We start from the raw sequence: 17,329 nt of genomic DNA, 5'->3' as shown, positions 1-17,329 counted from the left end.
CCGTTCAAATTCTTCAAAGCAACTGTCAAACATCGCGAAATCGTCCGGGTCGAAATACACACACAATCGGAGGAAACAAAGGCAAAACAACAGCAACTCAAATCGTTCGACCGCGACGACGGCGAACGCCGTTTCAAAATTCTTCAAAGCAACTGTCAAACATCGCGAAATCGTCGGCGAAATACACAGTCGAAATACCACAACACAATCGGGGGAAACAAAGACGGAAACAGCAACGAAAATCCGGCTTGTTGACCGCGACGACGCCGAACCGTTCAAATTCTTCAAAGCAACCAATCGCAAACATCGCGAAATCGTCCGGGTCGAAATACACACACAATCCGGGGGAAACAAACACGAAACAGCGGCGCGAAATCCGGCTTGTTGACCGCGACGCGAACCGTTCAAATTCTTCAAAGCAACTGTCAAACATCGCGAAATCAGTCCGTTCGAAACCACACAATCGGGGGAAACAAAGGCCAGAGCAGCAACGAAATCCGGCTTGTTGACCGCGACGCGAACCGTTCAAATTCTTCAAAGCAACTGTCAAACATCGCGAAATCGTCCGGGGCGAAATACACACACAATCGGGGGAAACAAAGACGGAAACGGGCAACGAAAATCCGGCTTGTTGACCGCGACGAACAACAACTTGATTTTTAATTAATCATTATTTAACTAAATTTAATTAAATTTATCTAAATTTTACTGAGTTTAACAAAATTTAATCAATTTAACTTGATTTAACTGAATTCTACTTTTTCTAAATTCAACCAAATGTAATTCAAATTAACTTTCACTCAATTTAAAGTAATTTAACATTATTTAACTCTATTTTTTTATGTGCTTCAAAGGCATAAAGTGCCCTGCTCGTTCGGATCTGTCAAACATTGGCCAGTCTATATCTAGACACTCTGTACCCGCAGCCTCCCCCTCACGTAGACAGATGTCCATACAAAAAAGTGAAGTGTGCACAAACGCCAGCCTCCACCTCCCCCGTCAAAGGGTTCACGACAAAGGGATGCCACCAATCGTCCAAACAAAAATTAGAGGCTCAACTTCTAACCTCTTTCCCTCAACACAAAAAAAAACTGCTCACCTAATCAACTGAAGATCTCAGCCCGCAGAAAGTCTTCCTGGCTTTCAATCCATTCACTCACGCACCATCTCCACCTTTTGCACTTGCACTTTCGACTTTCAAACGCAGAATCGTCACAAAACTCCGCGAACTGAGCGGCAAACAGGATCAAACACGATACGAGACGTTCTCTTGCTTTGTGTTGGTCTCAAACTGATGTTCTGTCAAAAAATCCATGCTGCCGGTTCCAGCTAGTTTTTCGGTAAAAGTAGGAAAATTGTGCTAAAACACCATTATTTTGGTAAAATCTCTCCTGTCATTTTGATTTGGGCTGTTAGTTTTGGATAGCAAATCAGCAATCAGGGTTAGCTGTTTCACCAATCCCAAGTTGGTAAATTTACCTGTAATTTGAGCTAATTTAACCAAAAAAATCACTGTTCCACCAATTTGAAGCCAGCTAATTTGAATTGTTAAATTTAAGATGGAACTCCTTTCCGTGAAGAAATTGACTTGTAAAAATTATACAATGGGGTACCCGCCGTGAAAAAAATCTCAGAGATGGCGCTGTACGAGTAGTGGTAAGAAATTTAAATTTATATGGGGAAAATCAGTTTTCCTAAATATTTCTGAAAATGTACAACTGAGGAGGCCAAAATTTCTCCGGAGGGTAAAAGGTGCAGGTGGTTATGTTCTACATGACCAATATGACAAAGAACTTTGTACAAAACTCTAAAAATCATGATATTTTTATTTATATTTTTTAATTCTTTGCCTATTTATTTAATCCTGAATAATTAATTCTAATTAAATTTATTCAATCAATGGCACCACCCGGTAGAACCAACCACCAAAAACCATGAATTTTGATACCCATATTGCCCCAAGTCATGGTTCGATAAATGTCCCCGGTAGAATCTTCCTCAGGGCCATGGCCTCCGGGTGTGGCCAATTCTGTCAAAATAACCATTTTCATTACCAGTATCAAAAACCATGAATTTTCATACCCATATTGCCCCAAGTCGTATGGTTCGATAAATGTCCCCAGTAGAACCTTCCCTCAGGGCCATAGCCACTCGGGTGTGGCCAATATCCTACCAGTTTGGTCCCAACCCCATTGCCTTGAATCATTCTGGTTTCCAGTGACCGTTCTAACAATATTCTTTAGAACAGAATTCCTCCCAAGGTGGTGCACAACCTGTGTCTTTCAATGTGTGTATGTGTGTGAGCAATAAAATACCACCGTCGATCCGTCTCTGACGGATTTTCGAGTCAAAACTAACTGTTCAGAGGCTATCTGTTAGCTTATATAGTCCGCATGAAATGTGGCAAAATGGTGCAAATTTTGCCTCGTCTCCTGCTTTCTTGGAACTGTCACGCGAGAATGTTGCACCATTGTTGCCACATTTCATGCGGACTATATATAACAGATAGCCTCTGGAACAGACTGACCATCCAAATCAGCTCAGCTGTCACCGATAAGACACAGGTTATTCTAAGTAGAACAAGATCAGAAAACAACAAAGGCTGTATGTAATGATTCCTTTAATATGGATCAGCCATTCGAGTTGGCTCTACCGGAACAGGCAATATATTCATGGTTTTACTGGTAATGAAAATGGTTATTTTGACAGGATTGGCCACACGGAGTGGCCATGGCCCTGAGGGAAGGTTCTACCGGGGGACATTTATCGAACCATATGACTTGGGGCAATATGGGTATCAAAATTCATGGTTTTTGATACTGGTAATGAAAATGGCCATTTTGACAGGATTGGCCACACCCGGAGTGGCCATTGCACAGTGTTCGGATTGCCAAAATTAAGTGGAATAAATTGATAACTCTTTTATTTGACGTCCTAGCCAAATGGTGTCTTCGGAAGAGTTGTTGTACTTGATAAGGGCTATCTTTTGAAGTTATTGACATGCAGGGTGACGACCTTCCAGGGTGTCAACCATAATTAACTTTGTTGGATGACGTTGTAGGGCTTTGGTGTCTTGGGCAAAGTTGTAGAGGAGAAAAATTCATGAAGGTTGTTCGAAGGCGCCAAATTTGTAGCTCTTAATCTACTCGAAATATAGTAATAAGGCGGCAATATTCTCCTGTCACTCACAGCGAAGGAGAAACGTGATTTTATCTCGCAATAAGCAATATTAAATACGATCAATTTACCCTTTCAATTTACCGATTATTACCACGTTTCAATAAGATTCCGCTTAAAAATTATAAATAAATTGATTAAAAACCGTAAAACTCAAATTGAGATACAGTGAACTCTTGTCGATATTGAAGGGACCGTCGAGAGCAGGAGTTATGAAATTATAGAACAAAAAATCAAAGCAATCTATTTGAAGGGACTAAAAAATTTATTGACAGCTGGAGTAATATTGATATCGAGAAGATCGACAACGAGAGAGTCCACTGTATCTCTAAATCGACACCGATAGACACGGAGATATTTTCAGAAAATGTAGTTGAAAGTGTGTACTTTCATGTGCATTGTTCGGTTTGCGCCAAAATTCGCCATTTCGAAAACATTGCAACTTAAAATATGCTCAAAATCACTTACAAATGATTATAACTCCTCAATAAAGGCTCACAACATTTTGCTGTCTTGGGCAAAGATGTGTAATTTTATGTCATGAACAACTCTTCAGAACATAGTAGGCCGCTAAAATGCTAACATATTAAGTTATCACATAGTAGATAATCACGTAGTAGATTAAGAAACAAATTTGGCGCCTTTGACAAACTTTCATGAATTTTTCTCCTCTACAACTTTGCGCAATACACCAAAGCCAACAGAGTTAGTTTTGGTTGACACCCTGGAATGTCGTCACCCTGTATGTCAATAACTTTAAAAGATAGCCCTTATCAAGTACAACAACTCTTCCGAAGACACCATTTGGCTAGGAGGTCAAATAAAGGAGTAATCAATTTATTCAATTGCCCTGAGGGAAGGTTTTACCGGGGGGATATTTATCGAACCATATAAATTGGGGCAATATGGGTATCAAAATTCATGGTTTTTGATACTGGTAATGAAAATGGACATTTTGGCAGGATTGGCCACACCCGGAGTGGGCAGTGCCTTGGGGATGGTTCTACCGGGGATACATTTATCGAACCATGAATACAAGTATCAAAAACCATGAATTTTGATACCCATATTGCCCCAAGTCGTATGGTTCGATAAATGTCCCCCGGTAGAACCTTCCCTCAGGGCCATGGCCTCGGGTGTGGCCAATCATGTCAAAATGGCCATTTTCATCACCAGTATCATGAATTTTGATACCCATATTGCCCCAAGTCGTATGGTTCGATAAATGTCCCCGGTAGAACCTTCCCTCAGGGCCATGGCCACTCGGGTGTGAAATCCTGTCAAAATGGCCATTTTCATCACCAGTATCAAAAACCATGAATTTTGATACCCATATTGCCCAAGTCGTATGGTTCGATAAATGTCCCCGGTAGAACCTTCCCTCAGGGCTATGGCCACTCCGGGTGTGGCCAATCTGTCAAAATGGCCATTTTCATCACCAGTATCAAAACCATGAATTTTGATACCCATATTGCTCAAGTCGTATGGTTCGATAAATGTCCCCGGTAGAACCTTCCCTCAGGGCCATGGCCACTCCGGAATCCTGTCAAAATGGCCATTTTCATTACCAGTATCAAAAACCATGAATTTTGATACCCATATTGCCCCAAGTCGTATGGTTCGATAAATGTCCCCCCGGTAGAACCTTCCCTCAGGGCCATGGCCACTCCGGGTGTGGCCAATCCTGTCAAAATGGCCATTTTCATCACCAGTATCAAAAACCATGAATTTTGATACCCATATTGCCCCAAGTCGTATGGTTCGATAAATGTCCCCCGGTAGAACCTTCCCTCAGGGCCATGGCCACTCTGGGTGTGGCCAATCGTGTCAAAATGGCCATTTTCATCACCAGTATCAAAAACCATGAATTTTGATACCCATATTGCCCCAAGTCGTATGGTTCGATAAATGTCCCCCCGGTAGAACCTTCCCTCAGGGCTGGCCACTCCGGTGTGGCCAATCCTGTTAAAACCATTTTCATCACCAGTATCAAAAACCATTTTGATACATATTGCCCCAAGTCGTATGGTTCGATAAATGTCCCTCGGTAGAACCTTCCCTCAGGGCCATGGCCACTCCGGGTGTGGCCAATCCTGTCAAAATGACCATTTTCATCACCAGTATCAAAAACCATGAATTTTGATACCCATATTGCTCAAGTCGTATGGTTCGATAAATGTCCCCCGGTAGAACCTTCCCTCAGGGCTATGGCCACTCCGGGTGTGGCCAATCCTGTCAAAATGGCCATTTTCATCACCAGTATCAAAAACCATGAATTTTGATACCCATATTGCCCAAGTCGTATGGTTCGATAAATGTCCCCCGGTAGAACCTTCCCTCAGGGCCATGGCCACTCCGGGTGTAATCCTGTCAAAATGGCCATTTTCATCACCAGTATCAAAAACCATGAATTTTGATACCCATATTGCCGTATGGTTCAATAAATGTCCCCCGGTAGAACCTTCCCTCAGGGCCATGGCCACTCCGGGTGTGGCCAATCCTGTCAAAATGGCCATTTTCATCACCAGTATCAAAAACCATGAATTTTGATACCCATATTGTCCCAAGTCGTATGGTTCGATAAATGTGTCCCCGGTAGAACCATCCCAGGCACTGCCCACTCCGGTGTGGCCAATCTTGTCAAAATGGCCATTTTCATTACCAGTATCAAAAACCATGAATTTGATACCCATATTGCCCAAGTCGTATGGTTCGATAAATGTCCCCGGTAGAACCTTCCCTCAGGGCTATGGCCACTCCGGGTGTGGCCAATCCTGTCAAAATGGCCATTTTCATCACCAGTATCAAAAACCATGAATTTTGATACCCATATTGCCCCAAGTCGTATGGTTCGATAAATGTCCCCGGTAGAAGCTTCCCTCAGGGCCATGGCCACTCCGGGTGTGGCCAATCCTGTCAAAATGGCCATTTTCATCACCAGTATCAAAAACCATGAATTTTGATACCCATATTGCCCAAGTCGTATGGTTCGATAAATGTCCCAAGTAGAACCTTCCCTCAGGGCCATGGCCACTCCGGGTGTGGCCAATCCTGTCAAAATGGCCATTTTCATCACCAGTATCAAAAACCATGAATTTTGATACCCATATTGCCCAAGTCGTATGGTTCGATAAATGTCCCCCGTAGAGAACCTTCCCTCAGGGCCATGGCCACTCCGGGTGTGGCCAATCCTGTCAAAATGGCCATTTTCATCACCAGTATTAAAAACCATGAATTTTGACACCCATATTGCCCAAGTCGTATGGTTCGATAAATGTCCCCGGTAGAACCTTCCCTCAGGGCCATGGCCACTCCGGTGTGGCCAATCCTGTCAAAATGGCCATTTTCATCACCAGTATCAAAAAATGAATTTTGATACCCATATTGAAGTCGTATGGTTCGATAAATGTCCCCCGGTAGAACCTTCCCTCAGGGCTATGGCCACTCGGGTGTGGCCAATCCTGTCAAAATGGCCATTTTCATCACCAGTATCAAAAACCATGAATTTTGATACCCATATTGCCCAAGTCGTATGGTTCGATAAATGTCCCCGGTAGAACCTTCCCTCAGGGCCATGGCCACTCCGGTGTGGCCAATCCTGTCAAAATGGCCATTTTCATCACCAGTATTAAAAACCATGAATTTTGATACCCATATTGCCCCAAGTCGTATGGTTCGATAAATGTCCCCCGTAGAACCTTCCCTCAGGGCCATGGCCACTCCGGGTGTGAATCCTGTCAAAATGGCCATTTTCATCACCAGTATCAGCATGAATTTTGATACCCATATTCCCCAAGTCGTATGGTTCGATAAATGTCCCCGGTAGAACCTTCCTCAGGGCAATGGCCACTCGGGTGTGGCCAATCCTGTCAAAATGGCCATTTTCATCACCAGTATCAAAACCATGAATTTTGATACCCATATTGCCCAAGTCGTATGGTTCGATAAATGTCCCCGGTAGAACCTTCCCTCAGGGCCATGGCCTCCGGGTGTGGCCAATCCTGTCAAAATGGCCATTTTCATCACCAGTATCAAAAACCATGAATTTTGATACCCATATTGCCCAAGTCGTATGGTTCGATAAATGTCCCCGGTAGAACCTTCCCTCAGGGCCATGGCCACTGGGTGTGGCCAATCCTGTCAAAATGGCCATTTTCATCACCAGTATCAAAAACCATGAATTTTGATACCCATATTGCCCAAGTCGTATGGTTCGATAAATGTGTCCCCGGTAGAACCATCCCCAAGGCACTGCCCTCCGTGTGGCCAATCTTGTCAAAATGGCCATTTTCATCACCAGTATCAAAAACCATGAATTTTGACACCCATATTGCCCCAAGTCGTATGGTTCGATAAATGTCCCCCGGTAGAACCTTCCCTCAGGGCCATGGCCACTCCGGGTGTGGCCAATCCTGTCAAAATGGCCATTTTCATCACCAGTATCAAAAACCATGAATTTTGATACCCATATTGCCCCAAGTCGTATGGTTCGATAAATGTCCCCCGGTAGAACCTTCCCTCAGGGCCATGGCCACTCCGGGTGTGGCCAATCCTGTCAAAATGGCCATTTTCATCACCAGTATCAAAAACCATGAATTTTGATACCCATATTGCCCAAGTCGTATGGTTCAATAAATGTCCCCCGGTAGAACCTTCCTCAGGGCCATGGCCACTCCGGGTGTGGCCAATCCTGTCAAAATGGCCATTTTCATCACCAGTATCAAAAACCATGAATTTGGATACCCATATTGTCCCAAGTCGTATGGTTCGATAAATGTGTCCGGTAGAACCATCCCAAGGCACTGTCCACTCCGGGTGTGGCCAATCTTGTCAAAATGGCCATTTTCATCACCAGTATCAAAAACCATGAATTTTGATACCCATATTGCCCAAGTCGTATGGTTCGATAAATGTCCCCGGTAGAACCTTCCCTCAGGGCTATGGCCTCCGGGTGTGGCCAATCCTGTCAAAATGGCCATTTTCATCACCAGTATCAAAACCATGAATTTTGATACCCATATTGCCCCAAGTCGTATGGTTCGATAAATGTCCCCGGTAGAACCTTCCCTCAGGGCTATGGCCACTCCGGGTGTGGCCAATCCTGTCAAAATGGCCATTTTCATCACCAGTATCAAAACCATGAATTTTGATACCCATATTGCCCAAGTCGTATGGTTCGATAAATGTCCCCCGGTAGAACTTTCCCTCAGGGCTATGGCCACTCCGGGTGTGGCCAATCCTGTCTAAATGGCCATTTTCATCACCAGTATCAAAAACCATGAATTTTGACACCCATATTGCCCCAAGTCGTATGGTTCGATAAATGTCCCCCCGGTAGAACCTTCCCTCAGGGCCATGGCCACTCCGGGTGTGGCCAATCCTGTCAAAATGGCCATTTTCATCACCAGTATCAAAAACCATGAATTTTGATACCCATATTGTCCCAAGTCGTATGGTTCGATAAATGTGTCCCCGGTAGAACCATCCGCAAGGCACTGTCCACTCCGGGTGTGGCCAATCTTGTCAAAATGGCCATTTTCATCACCAGTATCAAAAACCATGAATTTTGATACCCATATTGCCCCAAGTCGTATGGTTCGATAAATGTCCCCCGGTAGAACCTTCCCTCAGGGCTATGGCCACTCCGGGTGTGGCCAATCCTGTTAAAAGGCCATTTTCATCACCAGTATCAAAACCATGAATTTTGATACCCATATTGCCCAAGTCGTATGGTTCGATAAATGTCCCCGGTAGTTTCCCTCAGGGCTATGGCCACTCCGGGTGTGGCCAATCCTGTCAAAATGGCCATTTTCATCACCAGTATCAAAACCATGAATTTTGATACCCATATTACCCAAAGTCGTATGGTTCAATAAATGTCCCCCCGGTAGAACCTTCCCTCAGGGCCATGGCCACTCCGGGTGTGGCCAATCCTGTCAAAATGGCCATTTTCATCACCAGTATCAAAAACCATGAATTTTGATACCCATATTGTCCCAAGTCGTATGGTTCGATAAATGTGTCCCCGTAGAACCATCCCCAGGCACTGCCCACTCGGGTGTGGCCAATCTTGTCAAAATGGCCATTTTCATTACCAGTATCAAAAACCATGAATTTTGATACCCATATTGCCCCAAGTCGTATGGTTCGATAAATGTCCCCGTAGAACCTTCCCTCAGGGCTATGGCCACTCCGGGTGTGGCCAATCCTGTCAAAATGGCCATTTTCATCACCAGTATCAAAACCATGAATTTTGATACCCATATTGCCCCAAGTCGTATGGTTCAATAAATGTGCCCGGTAGAACCTTCCCTCAGGGCCATGGCCACTCCGGGTGTGGCCAATCCTGTCAAAATGGCCATTTTCATTACCAGTATCAAAAACCATGAATTTTGATACCCATATTGCCCCAAGTCGTATGGTTCAATAAATGTCCCCCCGGTAGAACCTTCCCTCAGGGCCATGGCCACTCCGGGTGTGGCCAATCCTGTCAAAATGGCCATTTTCATCACCAGTATCAAAAACCATGAATTTTGATACCCATATTGTCCCAAGTCGTATGGTTCGATAAATGTGTCCCCGGTAGAACCATCCCCAAGGCACTGCCCACTCCGGGTGTGGCCAATCTTGTCAAAATGGCCATTTTCATTACCAGTATCAAAAACCATGAATTTTGATACCCATATTGCCCCAAGTCGTATGGTTCAATAAATGTGCCCCCGGTAGAACCTTCCCTCAGGGCCATGGCCACTCCGGGTGTGGCCAATCCTGTCAAAATGGCCATTTTCATCACCAGTATCAAAAACCATGAATTTTGATACCCATATTGCCCCAAGTCGTATGGTTCAATAAATGTGCCCCCGGTAGAACCTTCCCTCAGGGCCATGGCCACTCCGGGTGTGGCCAATCCTGTCAAAATGGCTATTTTCATTACCAGTATCAAAAACCATGAATTTTGATACCCATATTGCCCCAAGTCGTATGGTTCAATAAATGTCCCCCCGGTAGAACCTTCCCTCAGGGCCATGGCCACTCCGGGTGTGGCCAATATCCTACCAGTTTGGTCCCAACCCCATTGCCTTGAATCATTCTGGTTTCCGAGTGACCGTTCTAACAATATTCTTTAGAACAGAATTCCTCCCAAGGTGGTGCACAACCTGTGTCTTTCAATGTGTGTATGTGTGTGTGAGCAATAAAATTACCACCGTCGATCCGTCTCTGACGGATTTTCGGTCAAAACTAACTGTTCAGAGGCTATCTGTTAGCTTATATAGTCCGCATGAAATGTGGCAACATGGTGCAAATTTTGCCTCGTCTCCTGCTTTCTTGGAACTGTCACGCGAGAATGTTGCACCATTGTTGCCACACTTCATTCGTTGCTGACCCCTTCCGCAGTACCAAGCATGCAACATTTTCGTAACGCGCGACATTTTTCGTTTTTCTGGATTGACACCTCACCAGAATAGAGCCCTTAGGACAAAGTTCTTTGTCAAAATAATCCCTATCACTACGTCGACTTTTTGAAAGTCAGTTTTGCTTTATTTTCAAAATATTGAATTTTTAAAGATTCCCTCCATACATTTTTAAAACGGTTTACCACTCGCGTGACAGCGGCCGCCATGCGCATTTCTCTCTCGCTCTCTCTCGTTCTCCCCTTCTGTTTGACATCTTCTGTGACATCAATCTGTCAAGCAAGTTTTTGTTTATTTTATTTTTTCGAAACGTTTGTGGCGCGTTTTTGACCGTCGCAGCCAAAATCATCTAAAATCCGAGGTATTTAGTGCGATATGTGGCTTGGTCCGAGAGATGGTCCAAGGAGTGGTCAACCAGCATCGTGTCCGGAGTGGATTTGTCCCGATTAAGAGCGTCCTGGAGATGATTAATGGCGGAGAACATTACCAACAAGATCAAGTTTGATTTGATTGGCGGAGCTCCGAACGTGGGTGGAAACTGGTTATTTGACGCCTACCAGCTTTTTTAACTACCACGGTAAGAACTGCACTTGCCTAATCCCAAGTATGCGTTTAGAGAGCTCAATAATCCGCTAAGCGAGAAAGTGTTTTCTCCGCTGGAGCCAGCGCCAAGGCGTCTACTGTTGTCAAGCCCGAGATCGTGAAGAAGCATTTCTACTACCACTTTGCTTCGGAAGCCCATGCTGAGGCCCGCGTCGAGAACCATCCCCAGACCCACTACAAGGTCCTGTTCATCAAAACTTCGTCCGGCTGCCGCCGCTCGTACCCGTACCCAAGAGATGACCATTGTCTACGTTCTGATCAAGAACCCCGAGGGCAAGGCCGCTGCTGACGCCGCCGTCGATACTTACGCTAGTGCCAAGACCGAGGTCTACTTCATCAACGCTTCTGCCAAAGCCGGGTAAGATCTACCCAGACCCAGAAATGACCTGAAACCTAACTTTAATCTTCCCGCCAACAGAGCATCTACTGGATCGTTCGCCGATGCTGACGCTTCCACCGGATCGTTCGTCGATGCCGGGGCTTCCGTCGGAACCTAACCGATTCTGCCTCGTTCGTCGACTGTATCTTATTTGACGCCATGCCCACCTTCCAGTCCGGAGTGCGCACATGAGCCGTTGATGGCGCATCGGCTGGCAATGTTGGCTACACCCCGAGCTGCTGCCGCTGGACCTGATTCCTCTTTCGAAGCGGAAGGTGCCTTTGACGGATTTGGCTCGGAGGAATCGTTCGGAACCACCCTGTTCAGATTCGGAAGCTCGATCGACTACTAAGGCAACCATTTAGAGGGGGCAAAACAGAAAGGCCAAACGATGGACTACGAAAGGTTCAGTTCGGCGGGACGAGAAACATGCCACGGATACCAATTCGGCAGAGTTCTCCTTGGTGCGCACGTAAGGTCTTCACAGCCAAATGTAGTTGTAATCTCGGCGACACGCTTGCGGACGAACGATTGAAGCTGTTAATCTAGCTTTTTCTTGAGCCACGTCATAATCACCTGGCTGTCCGACCACAGTCCGCCGTTTCGGAACGACAGTTTCAACGCCGCGAGGAAATTGGCCACCAGCTTGGACAGCAATCTGCACCCGAGAAGCTCGAGTCAAATAAATAGCGTGGGATCCGGATGTATCGCACGACGGGAAGTGCGATTTGAAATTGCTCCCAGTACTCGTCGTTTATCCAGCAACACATCCCACGACAAGTCAGCGAGCCAAACTCGCTGCAACTCGCTGGCCTTGATGATGACCGGTGAGCATAGGTTCAACACGTCGAAGAACTTGCCGATTTACGACAGCGCACGCCGCTTGGTGGCATCGACGTCGGCGCCGGCTTGGTTTGCAGTGAATCGGAACTCATCATTCCCAGGAATCCAGTAAAGCCCCGAGCTAGTTTAAAATTCTCTTCTTCATCTTTGCAGATTTCGCAGATGCCGTCCCATGCATTACGGTCGTATGCTCGAAGACGCGGATAAAGTCGGACGGTTTGTTCAGCCAGAAGATTCTTTGGAAGGGAGTATCGGATGGGGTCACCCGGGTCTGGCGGTCGGCGGTGAAGCCGACCGGGTGCTTGCGTAATGCGCTCACCTCGTCGAGCGTTGCGGTGTGGCTGAACTGTGACTCAGGAACGGCATACCCAACATCACCTGCGACGACCCAGACCAGGTAAGTCCCGCGGAGTTGTGGAAGGTTCTTGGCTAACTGTAGTTGTCCCGATTTTAATAGCTTGAAAAATATCGAGATAACACGTCGACCCGGTCTAGTGTGTGGAAGTTCGGGTCGGTCTGCTGGATGTCTGCAAGAATCGGCCAATCGGACGTGCTTACTGGGACTGACAGAGTCATTCCGGTTACTTTGAGGAGTCAACTGTGAAGTTGTTGTGTCGCGACCGGAGCTGGACAGTCATTGACTCTTGGGTTTTAACTACACCGAATCCGAATGGAGAAAACAGCTGGAGAAGGACGGATTTTCTGGCATCTTCTCACGGTCATTGGAAACGGTCGTGGATAGACCTAGGGGTTCCCAGTTGGAGTGAAAAAAAAAATCAATTTATAGAAAAATTATGGATTAACATTTTGTTTTTTATCACTTCTCCGACATCAGGAATAATTGTTTGAACATGCTGGCAATTTTTTTATTCGGTCGGAAAAAAATTGTTTTTCTTGAAAAAACTTTCATTTTTAATCACATGATCACCCCTAATTCTGGCTCGATGCCGCCATCATGCGACCGCGTGCTCCGTTTGTTTGTCAACAAAGCTGCAGCTGGATGGTGAGACGAAGTGAGGGGGGGAAGAGATTTTGACATTTTTATGCCCGCATCTGGCCCGCCGCCTATTTCGTCGGTCACTGAGCCGCCGGTCGTTTCCAGTGACCGAGTCCAGCTAGGTACTGATCGTACAATATTTTGCTCTTTACAATTTTACTTATTAACTTTTTAGATATTCTACTTTCAGATATTTTTTTTTTTTTGCTATTTTCCTATTATGCAATTTTGCCAGTTTGCTAGTTTTCTATTTAGTTATTTCGCCATTTATGCATTTTTTTGAGTTTTTATCTTTTTATAAGTTTTTTTTAACTATTCGATTGATTTTTTTTATATTTATCTATTCTTCTATTTTGGCTTTTTGCTAGTCATTTTGCTATTTTGCTATTTGAATGGTGTCCTAGTTTGCTTTTTGCATTTGGAATTTTGCAATCTTGATATTTAGGAATTTTACTATTGTACTGGTTTACTATTTTGCAAGTTGCCATTTTTTTTAGTTTTTTACTGATTTGATATAATGTTGTTTTCCTATTCTGCTTGTTTGCTATTTAGCTAGTTGGCTATCTTGCTTTTTTTTAAAATTGAGCTTTTTTTCTATTTCGCCATTATGCTATCTTGTTATTTTTTTATTCAGCTTTATTTGCTGTTTTCATATTTGTATTTTTTTATTTTAATTTTCCAATTTTTAGGTTTTTAACTTTCCATTTTTCTATTGTTCAATTTAGATTAGATGTTGTTAGATTAGATCAATTTTACTTTTGGCTATTTAGTCATTTTGCTGTTTTGCCATTTTGCTTTTTACTGGTTTTCTAGATTGCTTTTTTTAATTTAGTTATTTTGCTAGTCTGCGATTTAGCTTTTTTTTATTTAGCTATTTAGCCGTTTTCTTTTACGCCATTTTGCTATTTTACTGGTTCGATATTTTTCATGTTTGGCATGTGGCCATTTTACTCTTCCAATTTTTGTAATCAGCTTTTTTTAATTTTTTTCTGTTTTTCTATGTCATTTTACTATTATCGTGGTGATTATTGCATTCGATCGCATTATTATTACGATCGTAATTTCTTGACTCGCGATCAAGATTTCTCGATCGTAATATTACGATCGTAATTTTTCGATGGTAAGTCGTAATTTGTCGATAGTAGATTGAGATCATTTGATCGTAATTTCTCGATCTACCATTGATCGAGAAAATCTCGATACGTGTTTTTTTAAAATTCAAAAAATTGATTTTTTTTAAGTTTCAAAAATTTAATTTTTTTTAAATATAAAAATTAAAAGAAAGTTTTTTTTCTGTATATTTAAAATTAAATATTTTTGATAATTTGTTCTTGACTTTTTAATGTTACTTGCAATTTATTCAACTTTATTTTGATTTTCTTTTAAAAAAAAGTAAAAAAAACAGTTTTTTTGCCATGTTTGTAAATTTTGATTTTTTGAAATTTTTAAAAAAAATTAAATTTTTGAAAATTTTAAAAATTTTGAATATCTTGAATATTTTGACATTTTAGAATACTTTAAAAATCTTGAAATTTCTGAATTTCATTAATGAAATATTTAAAAAATTTAAAAAATTTGAAATTTTTATAATTTCTGAAATATTTAATTTTTTTTTTAAATTTTTTATTGTTTTTAGATTTTTTTAATTTTGTTATTTTTTTACATTAAAAATATTGAACTCAGAATGTTTTTAAAAAATTCCGTTTAAACAAAAAAATATTTAAAAAAATATCCAAAAAAAGTTTAGAGCAGTTGGCGTAAGTGGATCTACCATGCACATGACCTTGCATCTTTTCAAGTGGTTTGCTTTCTCAAGATGAAATGAAATTTTAACACGATACAACAGCAATGGTCTTTAAGTTAACCGCTGTTCCTACCCCGATACCCCGATAATAATATTTAATGTCATAAGGGACCATCCATAAACCACGTGGACACTTTTTTGAAATCTCAAACCCCATCCCCCTCCCCCTCCCCTTCGTGGACAATTTCCATACAAAACATTTTTTTATATGGATCGTGGACAACCGCTGAATCCCCCCCCCCCCTAAGGTGTCCACGTGGTTTATGGATGGTCCCTAAATAAATTTTACAAACTTGAAGAATACATAATGCAAGGTACAACAACAGATTCGTTCGAGCTGCTTCAGATGCTCGTCCAAGTCCTTGACATCGGCATACGGATTCGCCATCTCGTGAGTGGTCCCAGCAGCTGTACCGTTTTTCCGGAGCTGGCCAGGATTCCAAATTTGTCTTCCGATCGGTTCTGGCTACACTGGCGCATTCGTTGCTGGTCTTGATGAGCTTGGTCAACTCCTCGTCGGTGTTCGTACTGTCGGGCGATCATCCGCGTGCGTTTCTGGTGCGGGAGGCGCCACCAATTTCACACTGTACATCAAACACCACGCAAGGACGGACAGTCCATCGCGTCGGAGATAGAATTGCGGGATTTCAAGATCGGTAATGCTCGACTTCTGTTCTGGCCAGTTCTCGTTCGTGTTTCACCCTTGACCGTCTAGAACGAGAGTGGGAGAGCCTGCAGCGACGCGTTGATGACAATCCGAATGCTGTGCTCCAGCTCGATTTGGGCGATGATAAACACCTCAGCCCTGGTCAGCGAACGACTGGACAACGCGTACCATAGGTACTACAAGTATCGTAGGTATAAAATAGACCCACCAAGTGGTCCTTTAGCCTCTTGTTCAGTAACTCCGATACTTTGGCCTCCCCGCGGCGCTGGCCGGGATACTAGTAACCATTGGAGAGATCGGGTAACCAACCCCGGTGGGAACTATGGTAGTATGCTGACAGGGTAAGGGGGGCTGTACCGTTAAGCTTCGAGACAAAAGCTCCCGTTACGGTGTCGAGAGAAAACCGCAGCTGGGTCCCGGAAGCTGCAAGGTGGCAGCCCCACCCCGAGACTAGGTATTCGCAGCCCTGGTTAGGCGGCATACCGAAGCGAAACACCAACTCAGAAAAACAAGAGAAGAAATTCAGGACGGATAAATCGGCATCAGACCAGGCGATGTAAAAAGGACAACGATTGGAAACTCGGTACTTGGAACGTTCGAACTCTCCAAGATCCTGCACGTGCTGGCCTTCTTGCCCGGGAGCTGCACAAGCTGAACGTGCATGTGGCCGCCATCCAGGAAGTTCGATGGCCCGGTCATGGAGAGCGAGAATTCACGGCGGTGGACCCCATCGCCAACACCTCTTTCAAGTACCACATCTACTACAGTGGCGGCGAAAAGGCGATGCACGGAGTCGGTTTCGTAGTGATTGGGGATCAGAAGAACCGAGTCATCAAGTGGAAGGTGGTGAATGACCGGATCTGCGTGTTGAGAATAAAGGGCAAATTCTTCAACTACAGCCTGATCAACATCTACGCGCCGACGAACGACAAGCCCGATGACGATAAAGACGCTTTCTACGAGCGTCTCGACAAAACCTATGGAGAGTGCCCAAGACACGACGTGAAGATAGTCATCGGAGACGCAAACGCGCAGGTCGGAAGGGAAGCCTTCTTCCATCCTGTCATCGGCAAGGAGAGCCTTCATCCTCGCACGAATGACAACGGCCTACGTTTGGTCAATTTCGCCGCAGCCAGAGGAATGGCTATCTGTAGCACCTTCTTTGCGCGCATGAACATTCGGAAGCACACCTGGCGCCACCCGAATGGCGAATCGTGCACGCAAATCGATCACGTTTTGGTGGACGGTCGACACTTCTCGGACGTGATGGACGTCCGATCGTACAGAGGACCGAACATCGACTCTGATCACTTCCTGGTAGCGTGCAAGATCCGAGCTAGGCTGTCGAACGTGTTGACCCCGCGGACTGCGAGGATAGCGCGGTTGAACGTCCAGCGCCTCGCGAGCAGCGACGTTGCTGCAGAGTACAGTCGGAAGCTCGACGAGC

This window comes from Culex quinquefasciatus, chromosome 3, assembly GCF_015732765.1.
Source record: "Culex quinquefasciatus strain JHB chromosome 3, VPISU_Cqui_1.0_pri_paternal, whole genome shotgun sequence".
NCBI classification, from domain to species: domain Eukaryota; kingdom Metazoa; phylum Arthropoda; class Insecta; order Diptera; family Culicidae; genus Culex; species Culex quinquefasciatus.
The sequence above is the reverse complement of the archived record's forward strand: the minus strand, read 5'-3'. Positions refer to the sequence as shown.